General features: G+C 34.7%; 1 protein-coding gene across 1 annotated transcript in view; it reads right to left on the bottom strand.

Annotated features, from left to right (window-relative positions):
* Nucleotides 1-24,157, bottom strand: part of LOC140152510 (follicle-stimulating hormone receptor-like) — a 459,585-nt gene that overhangs the window by 35,580 nt on the left and 399,848 nt on the right. The window contains exons 5-6 of the mRNA XM_072174850.1: nt 16,251-16,325; nt 3,191-3,271 (exon numbers count right to left, since the gene is read on the bottom strand). The gene's annotated coding sequence lies outside the window, so the exon portion shown is untranslated. The remainder of the gene's footprint in view (nt 1-3,190; nt 3,272-16,250; nt 16,326-24,157) is intronic.

Genomic DNA, 24,157 nt, shown 5'->3' with positions numbered 1-24,157 from the left:
ACAGATTTTCCTCTTATTCATATAGTTGTTTGAATAAATTTCAGAAATCACTTCCTTTTCCAATTTGAACTGTTTAAATAAATAAATAAGTAGTTGTAAGTGACTGTAATTTATCTTGTTCATATCAAATTGTTTTTGACTTCAATTTTATTGATAGATCAAGGTTATAAATTTAAGTTGGTGAATGTAATATTCATCAACTTATTAATATATGGGAAGAGAATCAATAGAGACTGACAATATTGTGTGCAGTGTGCTGAGACCTATGGGTTTGGCATATAGTGCACTACCTCATGATTGCATTGCACTATTTTTTGTTTGGTTTTTATTTGTGTCCTTTTTGTTGCCTTATCCATTTCAATGTTAACACTTCAGTGCAAATGTCTTCTCTATGCCGATTTAGGCTCAATTCATACCAATTCATGGACATAAATTTTCCCTCCACAATAAAAGAACATTTTTGATGATTGGTATGGTGTCCAAATATAAATATCTCTGATTTGAAAACCCTTGAATTGAAAAAAGGGTTTGATTTTATAAGATTTTCTGTTTATGATAAAAGTTGACTGATGTTGTCAATTGCTTCAAGTTTAAAACAATTTCACAGTATTTTTGTGAACCACCCCCTCATCTATCATACCAAAAGGTATAGAAGAACACATACTTTTGTGGCATGGAAACAGGCATCTGTGATAGCATGACTTATACTAAATCTTGTAATGCAACACTTAGGGTGCACTTCCGGTACACATTGCAAAAAGATTTTTCAATCTTTTGCTGACTGCAGTGTTTGACAAATTGTGTTTGACTGAATATTAAGAATGCACACCAGTAAATACAAGTCTCCTACACCCTGGGAGAAAAAAATCAGTGTTTAAAACGAGGAAACGTGCAATACGACTTAATTAAATCCATTAGAAAAGGCTTAAAACCCAAATATTAGGACCTGATTCATATTTAATCCTCATTTAAGCCTGGAAAATTGATTGTCTGTGAAAAATGAGCAGGATCTGACTTTTTATGACAATTTGGCTAAACTTTCAAAATGTGTTACATTTCAGAAACACCAAGCTATTTGTGAGGTGGCGTATGCTGTATGGGCTATAGGGTGATCTAGTCTGCATTTTCTGGGAAAAAATGCTGGACTCCGTATATAATTTCTACAATAGATGACTTCATCTGACCTTCGACTTGCAGAAAGGGTAAGTTTTGAAGAACTGAGTCGCTCTGAAGTCAAGAAAATGATGTTTTCCTGGACCCTGTTTGTACAGAAAGTCAATGGGAGCTATTTACTGGTGTGCACCCTGTAGTTAAATGACTTGAATTTTCAATCTGTTTTTTTATCGAATAAAATGAGTGATTCTCAATCTTTTAGCGTTCAAAGTTAGTAGCAAATCTTTTTCGATGAATATTAAGTTGAAAGGATTGATTTTCATTGTTTTTCAATCTTTTGCCAACTGCAGTTAGGTACCAATCATTTCTAATTGGAAACAAGAAATGTCTTCGTGGAAAAAAGATGAAAATACTCACTTTAAAAAATGTTCATTCCAACCATAAGTAACCTATGCCATTTGGCAGTGTATTAGTCAAACTTAGTTGGATGGTGGAAACAGTCAATCAAAAAATTCATTTCAATCTATTATTCAATCTATTTAGATTGATTTCTAATATCAACCATTTAAAAGATTGAAATATTTCAATTGGCCCACATATAAGAGAGAGTACTGCATGAAATATACACCATGTAGAATGGCCGCAGCGTGTTGGAAATCCACATTGATGAAGAATTTGGAAGTACCACCTTGATACACACATAATATTTGCTTCCTTAATCTCTGTTATTTGAAGAGTGGAATGATTGATGCAACATTTCATTCCTGCACTAAAAAATGAATTTCTAGAAAAAGAATGTAAGCGGCCTATTCAGAAGATCTCTGATTTATTTTGTTATCACGATAGTAATTTTTACTTTGGCCAAACTGTCACATCTTCTTTTTAAAACTGAGCTGTATACCTCAAATTTGTTGTCTGCATTATATTTTCAGAAAGCTTTCTATAAATGGATTGGCAGGAAGTTGGCTTTCAGTGTTTTAGGTTTATCAGCGCCTGGTAAAAGTACACCTCAACCCAACCCTTAGTCATCTGTGAGATTCTGTTTTTGGGGCAAAGTAATTTTAGCTTCTAAAAAAGGGAAATTTAAATTCCAAGTGCCATTAAGTGTGTTGAGCAGAAGATGCAGCTCAAATGACATGTGGAATATATGATTGACTCAATGCAATGAACAAGGCACCACATGTATTTGCATTACTTTGTACAAAATGTGCTATGTTCAGATATAACATAATCAACGATCGGACGCACAAGTTGAGGACAGAAATATAAGTAAACTTGAACCTGTGCTGGCATTTTTTTCTTTTTTTTGTTGGAACATACATACATATTTTTGTAAATTAAAGGTAATCTATGAAAATGTAGGTGTGTTGATTCATAGTGTGATCAAGTGTGACCAGCTAATAAACATGATGAATTGGTGATTACCTTGTAATACAGCAAGTATCTCAAGAGTTCACACATAGCAATTTTTCTCCATTTGAGATATAAGCAAATAGAACAGCTTTCTTTGTTGATGGAAATTAATTATGTATGTCAGCATGGTCAGTAGAAAGCAGAATAATTAATCAACATAATGTTTTTTTCATCCCATTTAAGCATCCACAGCATCAGTGGCATAGCGTAATAGGGGCATGTGCCCCCACCCCCATCGATTGCAAAATTTAGAAAAGCCCATAGGAAAAGTGCCGAAAAATGGCTTGTGCCCCCCAAATCATGGTTGGTGCCCCCTCCCCAATATGATGACCCACGCTACGCCACTGCACAGCATGGTGATACACATCAAGTAGAGAAAATCTTTAATAGTTGTCCACTTTTCCTTATACTTAGCATGGTGTGTTCAATACCTCTTGAATTCTGTGTGTTTGACCAGATGAATATTGGCATGCCCTAGTAAACTGACTGTCACTTTAAAACAAAACCTCTAAATCACACAGAAAAAAACCTTGACTTGACATGTAACTTGCTACACACCACCAACAACATAGATATGTTGGATATCACTTTTCTTTTAGTCAAAATATTAAATCATGTAAAACTTTTTTGAGATATCTGTAAATACTATGCGGTATCTACTTACAAGCGTTTAATAGAATAGTCTGCATGCCCACTAAGATTGGTAAAATTTGGAATTTCTGCAAGTCCAGAGTCCTTTATTATCCTAAATAGAAAAAAAGAGAAAAAAAGAAATATTATCATATCTGGGTTTTATTAATACATATCATGCCACAAATGTTCAGCTGACATAGACAGGATGGGGCAGGTAACTTTCAACAGGAGAAATTTGACAAAATGGACAAAACAAGGCCTACAAATCTAAATATTAAGGAGGCCAACATTCCATAGGGCGTATGATATTATACAGGGGGTAGAACCCTTAGTCCCCCATTGGCTATGCTTCTGGTGACATAAAAAGGAATTAACTTAAATTGTCCCAAATTGGGACAATGCATGTAACATCACAGGTCAGGTGCTCATTGATAAATAGCACAAGTGGTTATATGAGATCTGGAACATACGCTACAAGTTTTTGAAGCTTTATTTTTCATACCTTTGGGAAGAAAATAGAAATGGAAAATTAGAATTGAAGAAAAAGGATAGTATATGAAATGAAATAAGATACAATTTATATAAATATTATGACTGATATTAATTCAACAAAATGAGACATGAAAATATGATAACAAGTAAAAAAGTTACTACCTTTAAACATTTATCATGTTTATCAGTATAATGATAAAATGAAATATAAAGCTTTGATTCAAGTCACGGAATAGAATAAGTAAAAGCTTCTCAACAGGTGACTATGTAAACAGTCCATATACTAGGATATCCGCATCTCTATCTCCACTCTTACAGCAAATCTTAAACTCCTCGCTATTCCTTCTCTCTTCATTTCTTGCATTGGCTTCACTACATTAAGAGCATGAGTTCAGACGCAAAATGCAATAAACGCATTGCTGCCCTGAGTTAATTTCTAAAATGAATTTTGTTATTTGAATATGTTATTTATAGTTTAGTATTTATTTTTAACAATTTTATAATAGTCACTATCTTTGAATGCTATACTCACACTAAAAGTGCTTCTATAGTGCTAGTGCCCCTAATTATGAAACAAAGTATACCTCATTGCATAAGATAGCAATATTAATACAACTACAACATACACAAGGCAGCCTTTTACAACATTTTGCATCTGACCTATTCATGTGCATCGTCCATTCAATGCCTCTTCACTGAAGAAGTAGAAATAAAGAAATTCAAACATTGCTCTGAACATTTTGTCATCTTGAAAAATTCCCTGAGGAATGTTTAAGTATGGATTATCATATTCTATTCTATATTACATATTCTCCATACTCAATCCTTTAAATACGTCTTTTTATAACACTTATTTGCAGAAAGCAAAATTGAAGATTCAAAGAAGTTAATGGAATCAAAATAAAATAGAGAATGCCTGGATGTAGATGTCTTACTTGTGTATCAGAATAAACATGAAGTGAGATTTGGAAGACATCAGAAACCTACTCAATTCTAGAGAGATTCCTGTTTCTTGTTTTTAATGCACATGTCTAAACATCAAACAGGAGCAGAAACCAACAGTCAGGTTTCCACACACAATTCTAAGGCCATTAGGGGTGTAGATCAGGGATGTGGCTGTGGGGCAGGGTGGGCACTCACCATTGGAATTGAGAAAATGGAAGCCTATAGAACTTTGAACCACAGAGTAGTGGTGCCGGCACTCTGGTAAATTGGTCTTTGGGTAAACTGAAGCCAGAAAGATCCATTCATTCACAATTTGTAGCAACAATATGAAAAGTCTTTCTGAAAAATTCAGACTTTTGGCCTTTGGAGGTAATTCTGACAAAAATTGGGATCTTTTGGTAAAGAGTCAGTGGTTCTGGAACCAGGAGGGGGGGTGGCTATGGAAAAGTACCATAGGGCCTCACAATAATTTGAGCCAGGTACTCCCCCCCCCCAATATTTAACATCTTCCGGAGCCCCTGAGAGTCTACTGAAAGTGCATGGAAACAAAATAAACTTACATTGCTACTCTAAGTAACCAAAGAAATATTAATGTAACTACATGTAGTGTAGACTTATTAGATCTACCGTATTTCGTCAAATAGTCGCCCCCCCCCCCTCAAATAAACGCCCCCACCACTTTTTTCAACCAAGATGTTTCAAAAATTCGATATTTCCATGCTATCTTGTGTAGTAAGCTTACCAAGTTGCTCACATGGTCGCGAGTAGCAGCAATAAATGACAAAAATCTGCATCCGAACCCGGAAGTGAACCAAAAGTCAGTGTCAAAAGGTCATAGTTCGTCATTTTAGCGTGACTTTTAAGCTTACCTAATGATTTTAACGGGAATTTTCGTGCTAAAAATGACCTCTAATAAACGCGCCCCCCTTGGGAAAATGTAACGCCCGAGGCGTTTATTCGATTTAAATACGGTATATCTATATCTATTAGATCATACTGAGCTAAAACATAATTATGTTCAGTCTTTAGAGGTGAACACACAGAACCCAGATGATTGAAAAACTTGCCCTCTTCAAAGGGTCACTTTGTAACCTGAATGCAATTCCCAGTGGCATACCCAGGATTTTTTACAACAGAGGCAAAACGGGCAAGGCAACTTTGAAGGGGCAAAATTTGGGAAAAAAGGCCTACAAATCTTAAATATCAAGGCAGCCGAGGGAGATGTCATACTTCAAAAAAGTGGAGCTTTTTTGCAATGTTTAAAAGTGTGCTTCTGCAAAAATTTACTAAAAATTGACCTAACCCCTCCTAAAAGTGCCTTATTTTTGTCTCATTGAACACCTTATCACCAGAAACATGCGAGAGGGAGTGTGGTGTGCTACCAGTAGCATAACCAGCAGAAAGAAAAAAAATGAAAGGGAAAATCTGGAGGGCAAAGGAACCCCTCTGACAAAAAATGAAAGAGAAAATCTGGAGGGCAAAGGAAAAGAAAAGGAGCAAATTCACCCAATCATGGGTCAAAATAGTGTAAAATACAAAATTTGTGTGCTCACACATTGTCACAATAAAGCCCTTTTCATCCCGCTCATGGAGCCAAAATAGTGTAAAATACAAAATTTGTGCACTCTACGTGCACACATTGTCCCAATAAAACCTTTTTGGAAGCTCAAAGACATGTACAGTCTCTCTAAAAACAAAATCGGTATTGTATTTTATGATGCAACTGCAATTTTTTTTCTGTCCGTGCCCCAAAATTTTTATTTTGCCCTCCCCTCGACCAAGAAAGCTAGCTATGCCCCTATGTGCTGCCACCCCCTCCCTGTGTAAGGGCCTGTGCTATGCAAAAATTAGAAAAATACAAAGGCGTATCTTTTGGCTGGAAGCATAAATGGACTGAAAATGTGGGTTATATCTCCAGAGATTTACATCCCCTGTCAGACACCCATCCCGGACACAGATCTGTGAATTAAAGCATCCAAATATTTACTTCTTGAGTTAAAGAATGGATTTGAATTGTAAGCATGTATGGCCCATTTCTGTGAACATCATAAAAGAGGCCAGATGACCTATGCAGTAATTCTCGGTCAAAATTTCTTTCTCCGTTTGTTTTACCCGATTTATTCAGACAGTGTAAACAGACTAACACAGGAGGATATTCATATGGTCCAGAATCAATTCTGTGGTTGCATTGTTTATAGCTATAGCTATTTACTGGGACCCTGGGAAGATTTCATTTCTTAAAATTTGTAATATTTAACAGTGATTAAAATTGATAGCATATGCAATGTAAACTGTTGCGGATAAATACTGCACATCTCTTGCTAGCTACAAGTTTTCCAAATTTTAATACAACAAAAACAAGAAAGATATAGTGTAACCATTAGCACTCGGCCTGAATTGTCAAAAAGTGGCTGAAAAGAACAAAATATCTGCCATTTTGCCAAAAGGTGGGGCACACGTCCCCCGTGCCCCCCCCCCCCCCCCGATTGATGCCCATGATTGTAACAGATATCCAATCAACATGTGAGTTACAAAATTGCCAACATAGCAGAAAAGATTCCCAGACTCTTCTAAACAATTTGACATATAATTTGTCCATATGTAAACTATGTCCTATGAAATCAGTAAATTAAAGCACTTTTGGCTGAATGGCCTCTCCTTTCCTCTCTCTTTCCCTATAATGTAAGTGTGAAATTGTGCAAATTCCAGCCTCAAAAGATCAATTTTGACAGGTACCGTAAAACCCCGTCTACAAGCATATAGTGTTTTTTATAAAAGCTTAATTAATTCGAAGCAAGCGTTAATATACCAATATAATAGATCGGTCTTAAAATAATACTTGTTTGTATATGCTTGGATCCGTAATTTATTTGCTCAAACTCCATAATGGCGACTGGATTAATGTAGCTTTCATCAGAAGCACACTATATGCTTGTAGACTGGGTTTTACGGTATTTAAAAGTGTTTTTTTTTTACAAATGTAATGAGACTTTTTGACCCCCTCCCGCCCTAATAAAAGGACTTTATATAGAACATCATCAAGCTTTTTCTTTGTTACCTTATGCTGGTTCAACAGAATTTGTCCTGGGAAAATATTTTTGGCAGGTCAGGAAGGAAGAAAAGGGATATTTAAAATGTGATTTTGAAAAAGCACCCTCCCCAGACAAATGATTACTACTGCATAACCACATAAACGATGTATACAAAATTTCACAATTTGGAGATCAAGATCTTGATTCATGATACACCCAACTGAAACTAAACTGGATGGAAAATGACATGAATTCTCCTGACATGGGCGATTCTCCCAACCGGTGGATACACATCACCCCCCCCTCTTTGGGCACCCACTGACCCCTAACCTCCTTAGGTACACAGGTTGAAGTTTTTCCTAGAAAGTTTCCAAAAAATCCTGACCTCCCAAAATATATAGTGTCATGCACCCCTGGTCTTCTCATTTGCATGCAGGAGACATTGTACTATACTATAGGCCTATTTATAGAATACAGTCATGCAAAGGAAAGGATGTTTCACTTGGTATTCTATATTTATTCTGCCAAAGAATAAACACATTTTGTACTCAGTATATCATCCTGTCCCATTTAGCATCGGTCTTTTGATCTTGTTACTCACATAGCCAATCGGATACAACCTATACTGGAATGTAAACATGCGAACCTTTGCATCTATATATTCTTAGCTTCCTTGTATATTAAACAGCTTAGGATTTAATGACATAGTCAAATTGAAAACTGGTACCTTTCAAATAGTAAAAAAAGTGTATTGATCTCTTTCTTTCCTTCTCTCTCTGTCTCTTGTTCTGTTTCTCTATATATCTTTCAGATTTTGCATACTATCATTCCTATTATAACACCAAATAGAAATTTTAAGTGCATATGTGACACAATCTGGTCCATGGGGGCCAAAGGAGGCATTTTTGAAAATTGAGTTACTGTATTTATGACATTATACATACAATAGGCTATCATTCATTAAAAACACCAAAGGTCTAGCATATACTTGGTTCTAAAGTTATGAAGTATTTTGATGTCTATTTTCTTATGTATTTTATTGTTTTTTCCTCCATATTTTTACCTTTATCTCAGTTTCAAATTTGCCGCCTTTGGCCCCATGGACCAGATCGTGTCACATATATAAAACTTCCTCCAATAGTTTTACATTGAAATGTACAGGAAGACCACCTGCTGTGCAAAAGGTCACTGTTTCATACTTCTTGCCTAGATGCTGTATAATGTCAGCGTTCTTATGGTCATGTGAGTATTATATATGCACTTTTATAATACCCACTTTATTAACATTAAATGGCCTAAAGTCGCTGTCCAGACCCACATCTATTTTGATAAGCAAGAGTATTTTTACTAGAACCAGAAAGAATTAGTAGTCACAACATGTGTGACAATAATTGTGCTACCTACTGTAGATAGCAATTTTTTAAGTTATACATGTATAACATGTGTGACAATAATTGTGCTATCTACTGTAGATAGCAACAGTTTTTAGTAATATACTATAACATGTGTGACAATAATTGTGCTATCTACTGTAGATAGCAACATTTTTTAGTAATATACTATAATATGTATGACAATAATTGTGCTATCTTCTGTAGATAGCAACAGTTTTTAGTAATATACTATAACATGTGATAATAATTATGCTATCTACTGTAGATAGCAACAGTTTTAGTAATATACTATAATATGTGTGACAATAATTGTGCTATCTACTGTAGATAGCAACAGTTTCAAGCAATATGCCAAAAGGTTATTAATTATACAAATCATGAGCCACACGATACAAGACATAGTCTATATAAAGGGCTTTGGCCATAAATCAAAGGAATAATTAAGAGTGTGGTACAGTATTGAGATATACTCTTCCTTCATTTATATTCCTTTGTCATGACTACTTTACCTGACTCTACGGTTACCTAAACGCTAACTTGAGAAGATAAAGTCTACTTGGGTCTTGTCATAAGCTGACCTGCTTTTCTTCTAGTCTATGTATGCATTTGACACTCTAGAGCCGACCAAATGCTGATTATACCATTCAAATCAGGTCAATCTTACAGGTAAAGAAAATACTATAATCACATACATAGTATATAACTAGCTCCGGTATAAAAACACTTGTGAAGACCAATAGGTAAATATAAATAGAACAAGAAAAACTTGTAACTTTCTGGGTAGAATTAATTAGTCTTGTCCAGCTAATAAATTTATCTGATGAATAGGTTTACTCCTGATTCCAGCAAAATACTGAATTGATTTTAAGATTAAAAAGTATTATCCTGTTTTGCCAAATGAAACATAGCTAAATCTTAATCCTTAAACCTTTGGTTAGTTCTAACTGCCAATAAAAGTCAAATTTTAATAATTTTTGGAATTTGATGGAAATGGGCTCAAAACATGCAATTTTGCATGATTTCTTACAATTGCAGTCACAAAATGTAAAGACTTGGCACAAGTCTAGTCAAGTACATAGGCTATGAGTTTGTTCATAAATTTCGTATTGTTATGTTACTTTTAACAATTTGATATAAAAGATATTACAAAATGTGTTTTCCTAAATTTAAAATGCATAACCTGAAATTAGTTTTAGTAAAAGTCTTTGAACTTGATTGTCAAAGCATACAAAAAAATACCATTAAAACACCTATTTTTGGCCCTTAATTTAAAAACATCGGCTAAATATTGAAATTTGACTTTTATTGCTAGTTAGAACAAGCTAAAGGATAAGGATTTAGCTGTTTCATTTAAGTGCTGTAAATTAGTGCTGTATCTTTCTGGAATTGGGAAGAGGCAGCTGTGGTTATAGTTAGCATTTTATAAAATTTCTTGATATTTGTCTATTGAGCTAGTTCAGAACATTCTAAATCATGATGCCAAAAAAAGGAGCACAAAATATGAGCTGCTGTGAAGAGTCCAGCAAATGAGGTATGCTATGATTTTTCAACATTTGTTGCTGGATTGTATCATTAGTGTTAAATTTGTGCAATTTTTTTGATTTTGGTGATCTTTTGTGATTTTTTTTTATGATTGCTTTGTAATTTATTTTTGTGTGATATCTTGTAAAAATAAAAAACACAGAAACATAAAAAAAAATGCAAGGTCTACTCACAGGTTGAGTTTAAATAACACATATGGGACATGTGAGACAACAAGTTATTTCCAGAACATGTTGCCTTTCCATCATCAAGGTAAAAATACTTTTGTTTGTTTGTATAGTGCCGTGCATGGGAAAACCATTAAAACCTTCAAAATCATAAAAAAACTTCAATGAGATGTTAAAATAACATTGAAAAACAGGTTTGAATTTTACAGCAAAAGATTTTAACATAATGCTAGTCCTATTTAAGTGCTAACATAATATTTTGCAAAACTGTTTGCCACAACAATACAATAATATTTCAGCAACATTTGAAAAATTGTTGTTGTAGTGTTATTTCATACAAAATGTTTGTAATAAATCCATGACCTTTATACAAACCATCATTTAATTAATGTTATCAATTGTGTTGATCAAAACTAAACCATGTTTAAATTGTTTATACATGTAGCACATTTATAACATTTCAAAAACTATTTATTTTTGCTGTGATGTTGTACGAAATATGGGCATGAACTGTGTGAATATGTCTGATGTGCTCTCAGGTCCCAACTGTGCAAATATTGCTATCCGATTCCTTAAGCCATTCCTAGATATTTCATGGGAATCATAGATAGTGTACCTTATACAAAGTATAAAGTAAAACTTGTAAGTGTGTCATATTTATAAGTGTGCCATACAATGGATATCAGATAGAGAAAACACCCTCCAAAGGTGCTGAGATCACATCAAACACATTAGATTTGTCACATGTCTTGTCTTTGTTCAGGTTGCAAATATTCAAATAGTATACTACAGTAGGTTATGACAGTCAGGGAAATGTCCTATATATTCTTCCTGAAATGCACTGTGAGCTTCATATTTATGTGTGGCTCTCTGTACATTTCTGTAAATGGGACTTAACATCAGCTCTGTAGGATGGATGGGAGACTCTCATGGTTCACTTTTGATTTATTTGAATTTGATAAATGTACCAAGATGAGTGCAAAAATCTGAATTTAATCTACAAATGTACTAGACTGATGTTATAAAATATCACCTATTCACCAACAGATAAATATGGCCATGAAAGTGTGTAGGCCTAAGCCAACTAAATGTATGGCCAAATGTTTTTGAAATGTTAGGGCCTTCTGAAGCAGAATCCTGAATCTGTTCATTTTAAAAATATGACAACATTTCAAACATCTCCTTTAGTAGACATAACTGATTTACCAAAACACACTGTTACCGTTCCCAGAATCTTGACATTTAAACTCTTAATTGAATCAAGAATACCAGCCTTGATGAACTTTTAGGATACATTTCCTTTCCATTAAACCTTTCTCTAAAAGGCTAAGCAAATGAAAGCATCATGAATATTTCAATCCCATCATTCGACATATGCCTCTAAAAAGAATTGATCATTAAGAGATGCGGGAAAAGATACATAGAAACTGGTCCATAATCAAATAACGTTAAAAGCATGTCAGTATCAAAATAAATCATTGTGCACAAACTGTCTTGGTGAAAAACAGATAAAAGTTGAACTTTAACTCGTATTTTAAAGTGGTTGCCCCAGTACTGTGTAAATCGTACCGCAGACAGGAGATAATCATTAACTTCCCTGCGATTCTCTTGAGCCTAAATACGGCTGATAACTCAACTGATGAATAATTTAAATGCATCTATTGTGGACAGGTTACATGATTTAGTGCCTCTTAAATTGATACTATTGGGTATAGATACTCACTAGAGCAACTCTAATGGCTCATGGTAATGAGACACAAATTATCGGCTATAGTCTGCTGGCTTATTCCTTTAATCTAGGATACTGATTTGAAACTATTTATGTCACCAGAAGATTGATTTCATCTTCAATGATAAAGAAGATTGAGTTCATCTTCAACAATGAGAGGAACCTGTCAATATTTTATTTTAAATGTTTAAAATTCAATATTATCCCTCATAGGCTTCAATCCCGGGGGAAGGGGTCCCGGGGGAAGGGGTCCCGGGGGAAGGGGTCGGGGGAAGGTGCTAATGTCACCCCTTATGAAAAGGAGATGCCTTTGTTATTAAGTGCACAAGCTGTTTGCAGTTACTCTACAACATATTGGCTGTCCCAAAAGCATTTGTGATGCAATGAAGCAAAATCAGGCATTTGTCAGGCAAAATTAGGTTCATTATGTGCCATTTTCAGAGCACCAGTTTGATGAAAACTTCACCAAAATTGGATTTACAGTTCAAGAAATATAGTAACTTTAGTGTTGCTCAGAACGATAAAAATAATAACAAAGAAAGTTGAACACAAGTAGCCTATTACAATTTTGGAAACATATTGGTGCATGTGAGGGAATGAGACAGGCAACTGTGATTGTATTTTGTCTTCATTACAAGTGACTATATACTCTATTATAGAGTTAAGCTGCAAACCACTTATTTACAAATCTTGTATTTCAATCAAAAGCTTTTACCTGTAAACTATACAGCTTATACCTCTTCATGTTAGTGGGTAAGTTAATAGCTTCATGTCGCATGTACTTTGTTAAAACATACAAGGACATTCTAAGCTATTCTAGACTTGAGATTGAATCACATGTGTCCTTTACCTAATAGTGTAAATACAACCATTTGTAGATTTGAGTGTCAGCTTAAAGGCACATGTTGAGATCCATCAATGCTGAACAACTTTTCCTCCTCCCACATGATAACATTAGGTACCATACGGCTAGCAACATATTGTAATTAGAAAACCCTGCATAATTCTGACATAAATAGATACCATAATCACCTAAGGATACAACAATTTCATTTAAAATATTCATAATTTCAGTCAAAGACTGGACTACTGTAAATTATTCATCAGCATCTGTCTTGCAATATTAAATTTATTTGACTCCCAAAAGATATGTCAAAAATATCAGTAAAACGATATGTGATATGTAAGAGTATTAAGATGATGTGGGCGAAAAACAAGGATGAAGTTCAATTTTGCTTTGAAAGGTGTGTGACCCTATCGACATCCTCATCCCCCATATTTCATCATCAAAGCTGTGATTTTGTATCAGTAGAAAGCTCATACATTTCACTTTACTGCAGTAAAATTGAATGGCGGATATATGTTTCATTAAGATGAATTAACCAAACAAGGGGTCACAGACTTTCAGGCCTCTTTCCTGTGACTCCTTCACTCTCTCTTGTATTAGGATTTTGTATGTATTCTACTTTTTTGCTATTTGATGAGTGAAAAAATAAAATTGAATGAATAAGATGATGTGAAAGTAGTAAAAAGTGGTAACCTCTACCAGAAGTATAGTTTTAGAATAAAAGCATTGTTTTGACATCCAGCCTTGTCTCTATCTTCTGATACGTACCTTTAAAGCCAACTTTGCAACTCTTGTCACTTATACAATACATAATATCTGTGTGCAAGCATCATCATGATATGTCTAGCCTAAAGTCTAGAATATCAACTATTTAATTGATTAATGCACACAAATATAGAATCAATATCCCTTATATGAAGTATTTAAGAGCACATGGAAGTAAACAAGCTGCATTTCAGCACTAATTGAGTTCCATGTATCATTTGATAACATTATTTGCTTGATAAGCAACTTTGATAGAAAATAGAGAGATTGCGATGTTCCATATGTCCTGCATGGACTGTGCATTTATACAGCATTCAAAACATGCATACATATATTGCTAATCTTGGTTCCAAGCAGCTCGATTGTGATCCCTCTAAACCAAATTTGACAAAAAACAGACCCAAAATTGTATCAATTTTCAGCAAAGGTTTGCAAATGTTGGTAAAAAGTGATAAAAACTTTGTACTTTTTCATGAAAATTCTGAAAAAGAAACACCCTTCTTAAATTTCCATGAAATTGAGAGCCATCAATTAACCAAAATGGCTGAAAATGCACCCAGTCAAAACTAAATGGATACATGGCTAAAATGCACCCCAATCTGCCACACATCCTACCCTCATTTCTACTAGGGAGGTTCTTAGTAGAAATGAGAATGGGCAGAGAAGGGATATTAAAGAGGCTCTATTTTTGTAATCCCACCATTATCCATAGTGGTTGTAGACTGATAACTAGACCAAGCAGTAAGTTTTGTTTTGTGCTATCTACTGAAGACAGTATCAGATATTTGGAGATTCTCCTCATTGTGATATCTAAAATACAATAGCATAGTATAGGCTAGCATAAAAACTGCTGTATATTACAGTTCCTGAGTCAACTAATGTGATATTTTCTTCGCACCATATAGTCGTGCGAAAGATTCTTTTCATGCTCATTCATCTGTAAAGAAATTTCCTTGAGCATTTGAAATAGGGAAATAACAAAAGGCAAGTTCCGAAATTTCAGTGTGAAAGATACGGAGCGTAAACTGTCTCATTTGCATTAACAATGAACCACTTTAATAAGTGCCAATGCCTTTTATATCAATTAAGTTGATGCCTGATTCGTTATGAAACATCTAGATGGCAGAAGTGCAGGGGACAGGAGACCCCTTACATATTTCCATGGGGGAATATCCTCCCTAAAAAATCCTAATAGAAGAAAAATATAGCAATAATTGCCCTGTACATCTTCCTTTTTTAACACAAAAAACACTGTTTGGGCCAAATGGGGTAAAATTGCACTATTTTGCACACTTCCCTCCCATCAAATACCAAAATTTACCTTCCAAAAATGGTCTGAGATTGAAATCCATGTTCTAACAGTACCATTGTGTGGATCACCTGGTAACCCATGTTCTAACAGTACAATTGTGTGGATCACCTGGTAATCCATGTTTTAACAGTACAATCGTGTGGATCACCTGGTAACCCATATGTTAACAGTACAATTGTGTGGATCACCTGGTAACCCATGTTCTAACAGTACAATTGTGTGGATCACCTGGTAATCCATGTTCTAACAGTACAATTGTGTGGATCACCTGGTAACTCATGTTCTAAGAGTACAATTGTGTGGATCACCTGGTAACCCATGTTCTAACAGTATACAATTGTGTGGATCACCTGGTAACCCATGTTCTAACAGTACAATTGTGTGGATCACCTGGTAACCCATGTTCTAACAGTACAATTGTGTGGATCACCTGATAATCCATGTTCTAACGGTACAATTGTGTGGATCACCTGGTAACCCATGTTCTAACAGTACAATTGTGTGGATCACCTGATAATCCATGTTCTATCAGTACAATTGTGTGGATCACCTGGTAACCCATGTTCTAAGAGTACAAGGTTTGGATCACCTGGTAATCCATGTTCTAACAGTACAAGGGTTTTCTGAAAGATTGGTACCTGGGTTAGTTTATTTCCTTTTTGCCAGTATTCTAATCGAAATCCTGAAACACAAAATATCTTTTTTAAATCATGTTATTTAGGAAATGCAGTGATTTTTGCAACATTCATGCTACTATTTGGTTTCATTACAAGCTTGTCTCTCTTTCTCTCCATCTGTAATGAAACTTGGTGAGAAATAACAAATTACTTGTTATGTAATTGTAATGTAATTAAAGCAATACTTACAGATGCTCTAGCTGTCTTAGGTTTCCGAACACGTCAGAGTCTAAGAATGTTAACTTAGTGGCCAAGCGGATTATTCTGAAAACATACAAACAACATAAATTATTACGCTATAACATACTGGTAACATCTTGTAACATTTTAAAATGACTCCAAGTTTCAGGACCATAGCCAGTATCTAATTTGGACAAGAGGGGACCTATGGGGTCTTTTTTGAGCATTTCACTCAAGAAAGTGTTTTTTATTCTGTTTTTCAAATTAATATTGGGCACATTTTAAAATACAATTTCAAAAAATTGACCTTTTGTTGGATTTGGTTGGGTAGATTGTAGCATACTCCTTGCAATTTCTGACTACAAACCTACCAAGTATATGTATAAGGCAAAACAAAATAAGTGTTAAATATTGCCACAATGAAAGGGTTCCATGCAGCTTGTGTGAAATACAACTACATTATTTTTTTAATGTCTTGAGAAAAAGGTTTTGAGCTACATTAGCAATGCCATTTTGGGTCGAGACTCACTGGTTGGAAACCCCTGCATTTGGGCTCTTCTTAAATAGAAGACAAGAAGGGAGTATGAATTTCAAGTGAGATACCTAAATGCACCTATTATGAGGGACACTTAATAGAGAGTATATTCAAAATGACATGAAAATTCTAATCAAACAAGTAATAAAAATGAATATGTTAAACTGCCGGTGCACATTAATGTTTCAGAAAGCATGTGCACCGGCAAATCTTGTTTTTTTTCATCACTATAGACTATTGCCGTAACCACTAAGCCACAAGTACTGCATGGAAATTGATGAAGTAGATAACATCAATAGGTCTCAGCTTGCGGCGGCGGTGTTGGCTCGGCGCCCCCTCTATTGAAAATTCCTGGATCCGCCCCTGAATTCCATAGCAGATTTGCATCAGAACATCACAAGGGTTAGATCAAGTTGTTATAGTAGTAAATGTTAAAACCTTGATGCTTCATGGATCAATTGACACAATTCTAGTTAAAACGATTAGTTACAGGATATTAAAATATGAATAAGAATTCAAATCATCAAAATGAAGAGCGCATATTTAAAATATAACACAGCCATGACCAAATGAAATTGTGGGAAGTTTCTCAAGTTATCAAGATTTCATTAAATTAATCAATTCACTATAATGCACTACTCAACTTTGTATGGTTTTATTTTAAAATTACTTGGCCTAGCTGTGTTTTTGTATGTTTGCATGTCTTGTGCATTAGTTTGTTAAATTTTGAATATGTTTGGTGTAAAATGTAATGTGTGAATGCATGTATAAATAATAAGTACAGCATCTCAACATTAAGTCTGTTAGTTGAGTGATAACATCAAATTTCCCTGATAAAACCAACTATATATTTTTGTTTTCTACTTCATAGGTTGCAATCTCATAGGTGAAGAAACTTTCTGCAAGTAATACATGCAATGAAGTGGAATAACTCATTTCATGTTTAAGCAGTTCCTGTCTTGCTGTATTAAGCAATACAATCTTGACAGTTCCTTGCAATCACTGAAATCTCTATAGTGTCTGTTATTTCCTAGCACAGTTCTGAAATCAATGTTTAACAAATTTAATAATAATAATAATAAAATGAGAACTTTTTAAAAGTGTTGCACAGCTAGCATTACCTAAGGACAAAATCACATCTACATCTGTGCAGCATAATAATATGCTGGCAAAGTGATGTAATAATCGGATTAACTACCATAGCAATAGGTGAAAACAATTTTTGTAGATACCGCGCTCCCAGTACGATCACGCGGTACCTTTGCATTCAGAACCATATCATGCTGATCACTTGTACATGTAAGATTAGTATCTTTAAAAGACCGGTATTGTATTCAATCTATGATTACAGACATACACATGTGATTGCTTTTAGTGCAGCGCAATATATTCAAAATTGTTTTCACCTATTGCTATGGTAGTTAATCCGATTTATTATGTCACTTCGCCAGCATATACCACAATGTCCTACTTTCGATACAGTCCTGTTCTGACAGGTATGGTATCAAACACTCAAGTTGTCAAAAGCCCACACCATAAACCATGATGGTTTAGTCTATTGCAACCCCACCCTCTCCCAGTCAATGCAACACAACTTGCTTGCAGTGTACATCAGAAAATACATAAAATATTTGACCTACACTACCAGATTCTTATTGTTGCCTCCATCAGAGGTACACTGCCGGCCCTGCAGCTACACTATTGGTACTCTATGGAGTAATCAAAATCACACATACAGTATGTCTCACTGGTACCATGGGTACTGGACTGGTGCTGCACTGGTACTCTACAGTAGCCACAAAGTAGCTGTGCAGCAGCAGCAATAGGAAACTGGAAGTGTAATCAGTGCCCTGTATGCTTTAAGCACCTACAACCATGGCCAAAATGTGTTGGGACACTTATGGAAAACGTACACTATAGTATGACCTTATTTCCGTTATTATTAACGTGATAAAGTGGAGGTTTCTTTGGTGTCAAGCCTAAACACTTTCCTAACACCCCAACCCTGCCACTTCCCCCCCAATCAATGTTGGGTGCCACAAGGCTCGTGTGACCAAAAAGTCGAATTCAACATTTGGTAGGGGAGTGGGGGCTTATTACATTACCCTATCAAACCGTCCCAACACTTATGGCCAGCATTGTCTCTAAGGTACAAAAAATCTAATTTTAAAATGTGTGTTTTGGCCCATATCTCCTCAACCATAGCTTGGATTTTCATCAAATTTTACATGAAAACGGAGAAACTATTTATCTTTTCACTTATATAAAAATTATTGCATTTTCCTCATGTGATTTAGGGATACGGTCACGTTTTATACATAATATCATGTATTTTACAGTGCGTTCTGAACATTATTAGCCTATGCCAACTACGTATATTTTGCGTAAAATGACGTTTTATTTTGAAAGAGTAGTGATTTAATCACCAGAAATACATGATATTTGTTGACAGGAATTGATTGAAGTCTTTTAAAAGAGTGATTTTGGGAAAAAAATACTTAAAATTAAAAAAAAAGCTAATTTTTAGAAGAAAAAAACAAAACTTTAATCATTTTCATCGTTTGCATCAAAAGCATTATGTGGTATTTGCAGCGAGTATATCGTGTAAATATAATCATAGTCGGCAGGAGTAGGCTTAAATTACATTTTATGACTGAAATTTATTAAAGCGCTTTCAAAGAAACTTATAGTAAGTATAGAAAGTAAAATATAGGTAGACATACAGAAAAAAAGAAGGACGGACATTGGCAAAAATTAATAGAACAACGAATATAATATGATGAAGGATATTGTAAAATAATAACAAAAAAGAAAAGAAAAAGAAATCTAAATAAATTCAGGGGCTCGAACCCGTGTCCACTGCGCCTGTGGCAGATGCCGTATCCATTGCGCCACAGAGCTGTGTAACTTCAACAGGCTTAAACTATAATATAATGCTATTCAACATGCATGTATATAAATATACGCTCTACACACGATATACAGTCCAAAAAATACATTTTTACGGCATTTGTTTCATTAACTGAATATTTATCATATAGCAGGTGTTGGCTGACATTGTGCTCCACATTTAGTTCAGTTTTTGTCCGGGATAAATGACTACGGGACAAAATCGGACGGTATACACGTCTTTAAAGAGTAAAGAATTTTAATATAATATTACTTTCTTTTTCTTTTTACAAAGCGTGTATATCGTTCGTTTTGTCCCAAAATCATTTTACCCGGCCCAAAACTGAAATATATGTGGAGCACAAATGTCAGCCAACACCTGCTATATGATAAATATTCAGTTAATGAATCAAATGCCGTAAAAGTGTGATTTGTTTGACTGTTTATCGTCCGTAGAGCGTATATTTATATACATGCATCTTGAATAGCACAGGCACAGTGGACACGGGTTCGAGCCCTGAATTTATTTATATATCTTTTTCTTTTCTTTTTGTTATTATTTTACAATATCCTTCATCATATCATATTCGCTGTTCTATTAATTTTTGCCAATGTCCGTCCTTCTTTTTTTTTCTGTATTTGTTGCTTCATTTGTGGTAGACTGCGGTAAATTGGGAAAACAAGTGTGCATGGGTTCGATTCCTTTATTTGTTTTTTGATCACGAGATGTTGTGATAACTTTTATTTTCTTCTATAGCTGTAATGTAACATTTTAATTGGTGGAAACAATAATTTTCCATTTTAAAACTCAAGTTTTTGACAGTTAAAGTGACGAATAGTGAACTTAGACAGGGCCAAAATATCGTTTTAAGACATTTTAAGTGACCAGTCCCTAAATTTCAAATGTAGCCATCCAAAAATTTTTGGTAAAGCCACATGATAAGATCTCTAACTGCTCCAAATTTGGTGTCAATATCATATTTACTTTTTGAGTTATAGGCAAAAAACTGAAATTAGATGATTTTTTTTCAACTTTTCAAATACAACCATGGCCAAAATGTGTTGGGACACTTATGGAAAACGTACACTATAGTATGACCTTATTTCCGTTATTATTAACGTGATAAAGTGGAGGATACTTAGGTGTCAAGCCTAAACACTTTCCTAACACCCCTCAACCCTCCCCTTCCCCACCAATCAATGTTGGGTGCCACAAGGCTCGTGTGACCAAAAAAGTCGAATTCAACATTTGGTAGGGGAGTGGGGGCTTATTTACATTACCCTATCAAACCGTCCCAACACTTATGGCCAGCATTGTCTCTAAGGTACAAAAATCTAATTTTAAAATGTGTGTTTTGGCCCATATCTCCTCAACCATAGCTTGGATTTTCATCAAATTTTACATGAAAACGGAGAAACTATTTATCTTTTCACTTATATAAAAATTATTGCATTTTCCTCATGTGATTTAGGGATACGGTCACGTTTTATACCCAATATCATGTATTTTACAGTGCGTTCTGAACATTATTAGCCTATGCCAACTACGTATTTTGCGTAAAATGACGTTTTATTTTGAAAGAGTAGTGATTTAATCACCAGAAATACATGATATTTGTTGACAGGAATTGATTGAAGTCTTTTAAAAGAGTGATTTTGGGAAAAAAATACTTAAAATTAAAAAAAGCTAATTTTTAGAAGAAAAAAACAAAACTTTAATCATTTTCATCGTTTGCATCAAAAACGTATGTGGTATTTACCAGCAGTATATCGTGTAAATATAATCATAGTCGGCAGGAGTAGGCTTAAATTACATTTTATGACTGAAATTTATTAAAGCGCTTTCAAAAGAAACTTATAGTAAGTATAGAAAGTAAAATATAGGTAGACATACAGAAAAAAAAGAAGGGACGGACATTGGCAAAATTAATAGAACAACGAATATAATATGATGAAGGATATTGTAAAATAATAACAAAAAGAAAAGAAAAAGAAATCTAAATAAATTCAGGGCTCGAACCCGTGTCCACTGCGCCTGTGGCAGATGCCGTATCCATTGCGCCACAGAGCTGTGTAACTTCAACAGGCTTAAACTATAATATAATGCTATTCAACATGCATGTATATAATATATCGCTCTACACACGATATACAGTCCAAAAAATACATTTTTCGGCATTTGTTTCATTAACTGAATATTTATCATATAGCAGGTGTTGGCTGACATTGTGCTCCACATTTAGTTCAGTTTTTGTCCGGGATAAATGACTACGGGACAAAATCGGACGGTATACACGTCTTTAAAGAGTAAAGAATTTTAATATAATATTACTTTCTTTTTCTTTTACAAAGCGTGTATATCGTTCGCTTTTTGTCCCAAAATCATTTTACCCGCCCAAAACTGAAATATATGTGGAGCTCAATTGTCTGTCATCACCTGCTATATGATAAATATTCAGTTAATGAATCAAATGCCGTAAAAGTGTGATTTGTTTGACTGTTTATCGTCCGTAGAGCGTATATTTATATACATGCATCTTGAATAGCACAGGCACAGTGGACACGGGTTCGAGCCCTGAATTTATTTATATATCTTTTTCTTTTCTTTTTTTGTTATTATTTTACAATATCCTTCATCATATCATATTCGCTTCTATTAATTTTGCCAATGTCCGTCCTTCTTTTTTTTTCTGTATTTTGTTGCTTCATTTGTGGTAGACTGCGGTAAATTGGGAAAACAAGTGTGCATGGGTTCGATTCCTTTATTTGTTTTTGATCACGAGATGTTGTGATAACTTTTATTTTCTTCTATAGCTGTAATGTAACATTTTAATTGGTGGAAACAATAATTTTCCATTTTAAAACTCAAGTTTTTGACAGTTAAAGTGACGAATAGTGAACTTAGACAGGGCCAAAATATCGTTTTAAGACATTTTAAGTGACCAGTCCCTAAATTTCAAATGTAGCCATCCAAAAATTTTTTGGTAAAGCCACATGATAAGATCTCTAACTGCTCCAAATTTGGTGTCAATATCATATTTACTTTTTGAGTTATAGGCAAAAACTGAAATTAGATGATTTTTTTTCAACTTTTCAAATACAACCATGGCCAAAATGTTTTGGGACACTTATGGAAAACGTACACTATAGTATGACCTTATTTCCGTTATTATTAACGTGATAAAGTGGAGGTTTCTTTGGTGTCAAGCCTAAACACTTTCCTAACACCCCAACCCTCCCCTTCCCCACCAATCAATGTTGGGTGCCACAAGGCTCGTGTGACCAAAAAAGTCGAATTCAACATTGATCGGGGGAGTGGGGGGCTTATTTACATTACCCTATCAAACCGTCCCAACACTTATGGCCAGCATTGTAGGCATTAATCAAAGTGTACCAGAAGTTAAAATCATCATATTTCTAAGCTGGAAGTTTTAGATGGTAATTTGATTTAGACATTTAGCTGAAATTTAGTTGAGTTGTACACATAACAAGTGCATTAAAAAGGGATTGCTTAGAAAGTTGTCAGTTGAAACCATTTGTAGGGGTGTTTACTGGAGGAGAGGTGATAATTTAGGTCAAATACGGTTGTGGAAGTGCTGAACAGCCAAGTCGATTCTGCACGATTTAACATCAAAAATTTTTGTATATATATCTATCTGTTGTTTTTGAATCCAGCATCCTGATTTATCCTGCGATTTAACTTAAAAGAATTTCGTAAATATATCTGTTGATTTTGAATGCAGCATTGTCGTAAAGATGACCATATACAATTTCATTGATTGGCTAAAAACACTATTATATTTGACCCAGGTCAATTGTTACAAAATTGGCTATGCCATATGCCAAAATCTCAAGTGAAATTAAAATGACGGTCCACACACCCTGGAATGCACAGTCAAACCCAGAGTTCCACTCAGACTCAGTCACTATATAGCTGTCACATACAAATTTGTTAAGGATGATTGTTGCCTGCTAGCATCTCAAATTTTTATGAGGTATGACAGTATTATTCATGTGCCTCACTTTGTTAGAAACCCAACTGACACCTTAAATTTTCCAACACCCAACTTTTAAGCCTCCACATGGATGCCCCAAGATGCAGCGTATCTTTATCAAATCACCATCAAATATATGTCTGAGTAGACTAGCAATTTCATTTCCTGTTCAATATCTGGCTTAATTTGTGCCTCTTGGCTAATATTAAATTATGGACATACTGGTATTATGAAAAGGCAATCACATATAGGACTTCGCTATTGAGACAGAATAGTGGAGACATTGCAGACCAAATCAGCCCTTTACATTTAAAACAAATCTTGTGGCATGGAATGGGTTCAAATAGACTAGTTTAAAAGAGTATCCAGTGGTGTGTGACTTTGCTTTCACAGAAAAAATAGCTTCCTATCTGGTATAGGTACTATATAGATCAATGTAAGTAATCAAAATGTACACATGAACATCTTAATCTAGTTTTCTGTAACCTGGAGCCAAG

Source organism: Amphiura filiformis, chromosome 5 (genome assembly GCF_039555335.1).
Source record: "Amphiura filiformis chromosome 5, Afil_fr2py, whole genome shotgun sequence".
Lineage (NCBI taxonomy): Eukaryota > Metazoa > Echinodermata > Ophiuroidea > Amphilepidida > Amphiuridae > Amphiura > Amphiura filiformis.
Note: the sequence above shows the minus strand (reverse complement) of the source record. Positions and strands in the feature narration are given on the sequence as shown.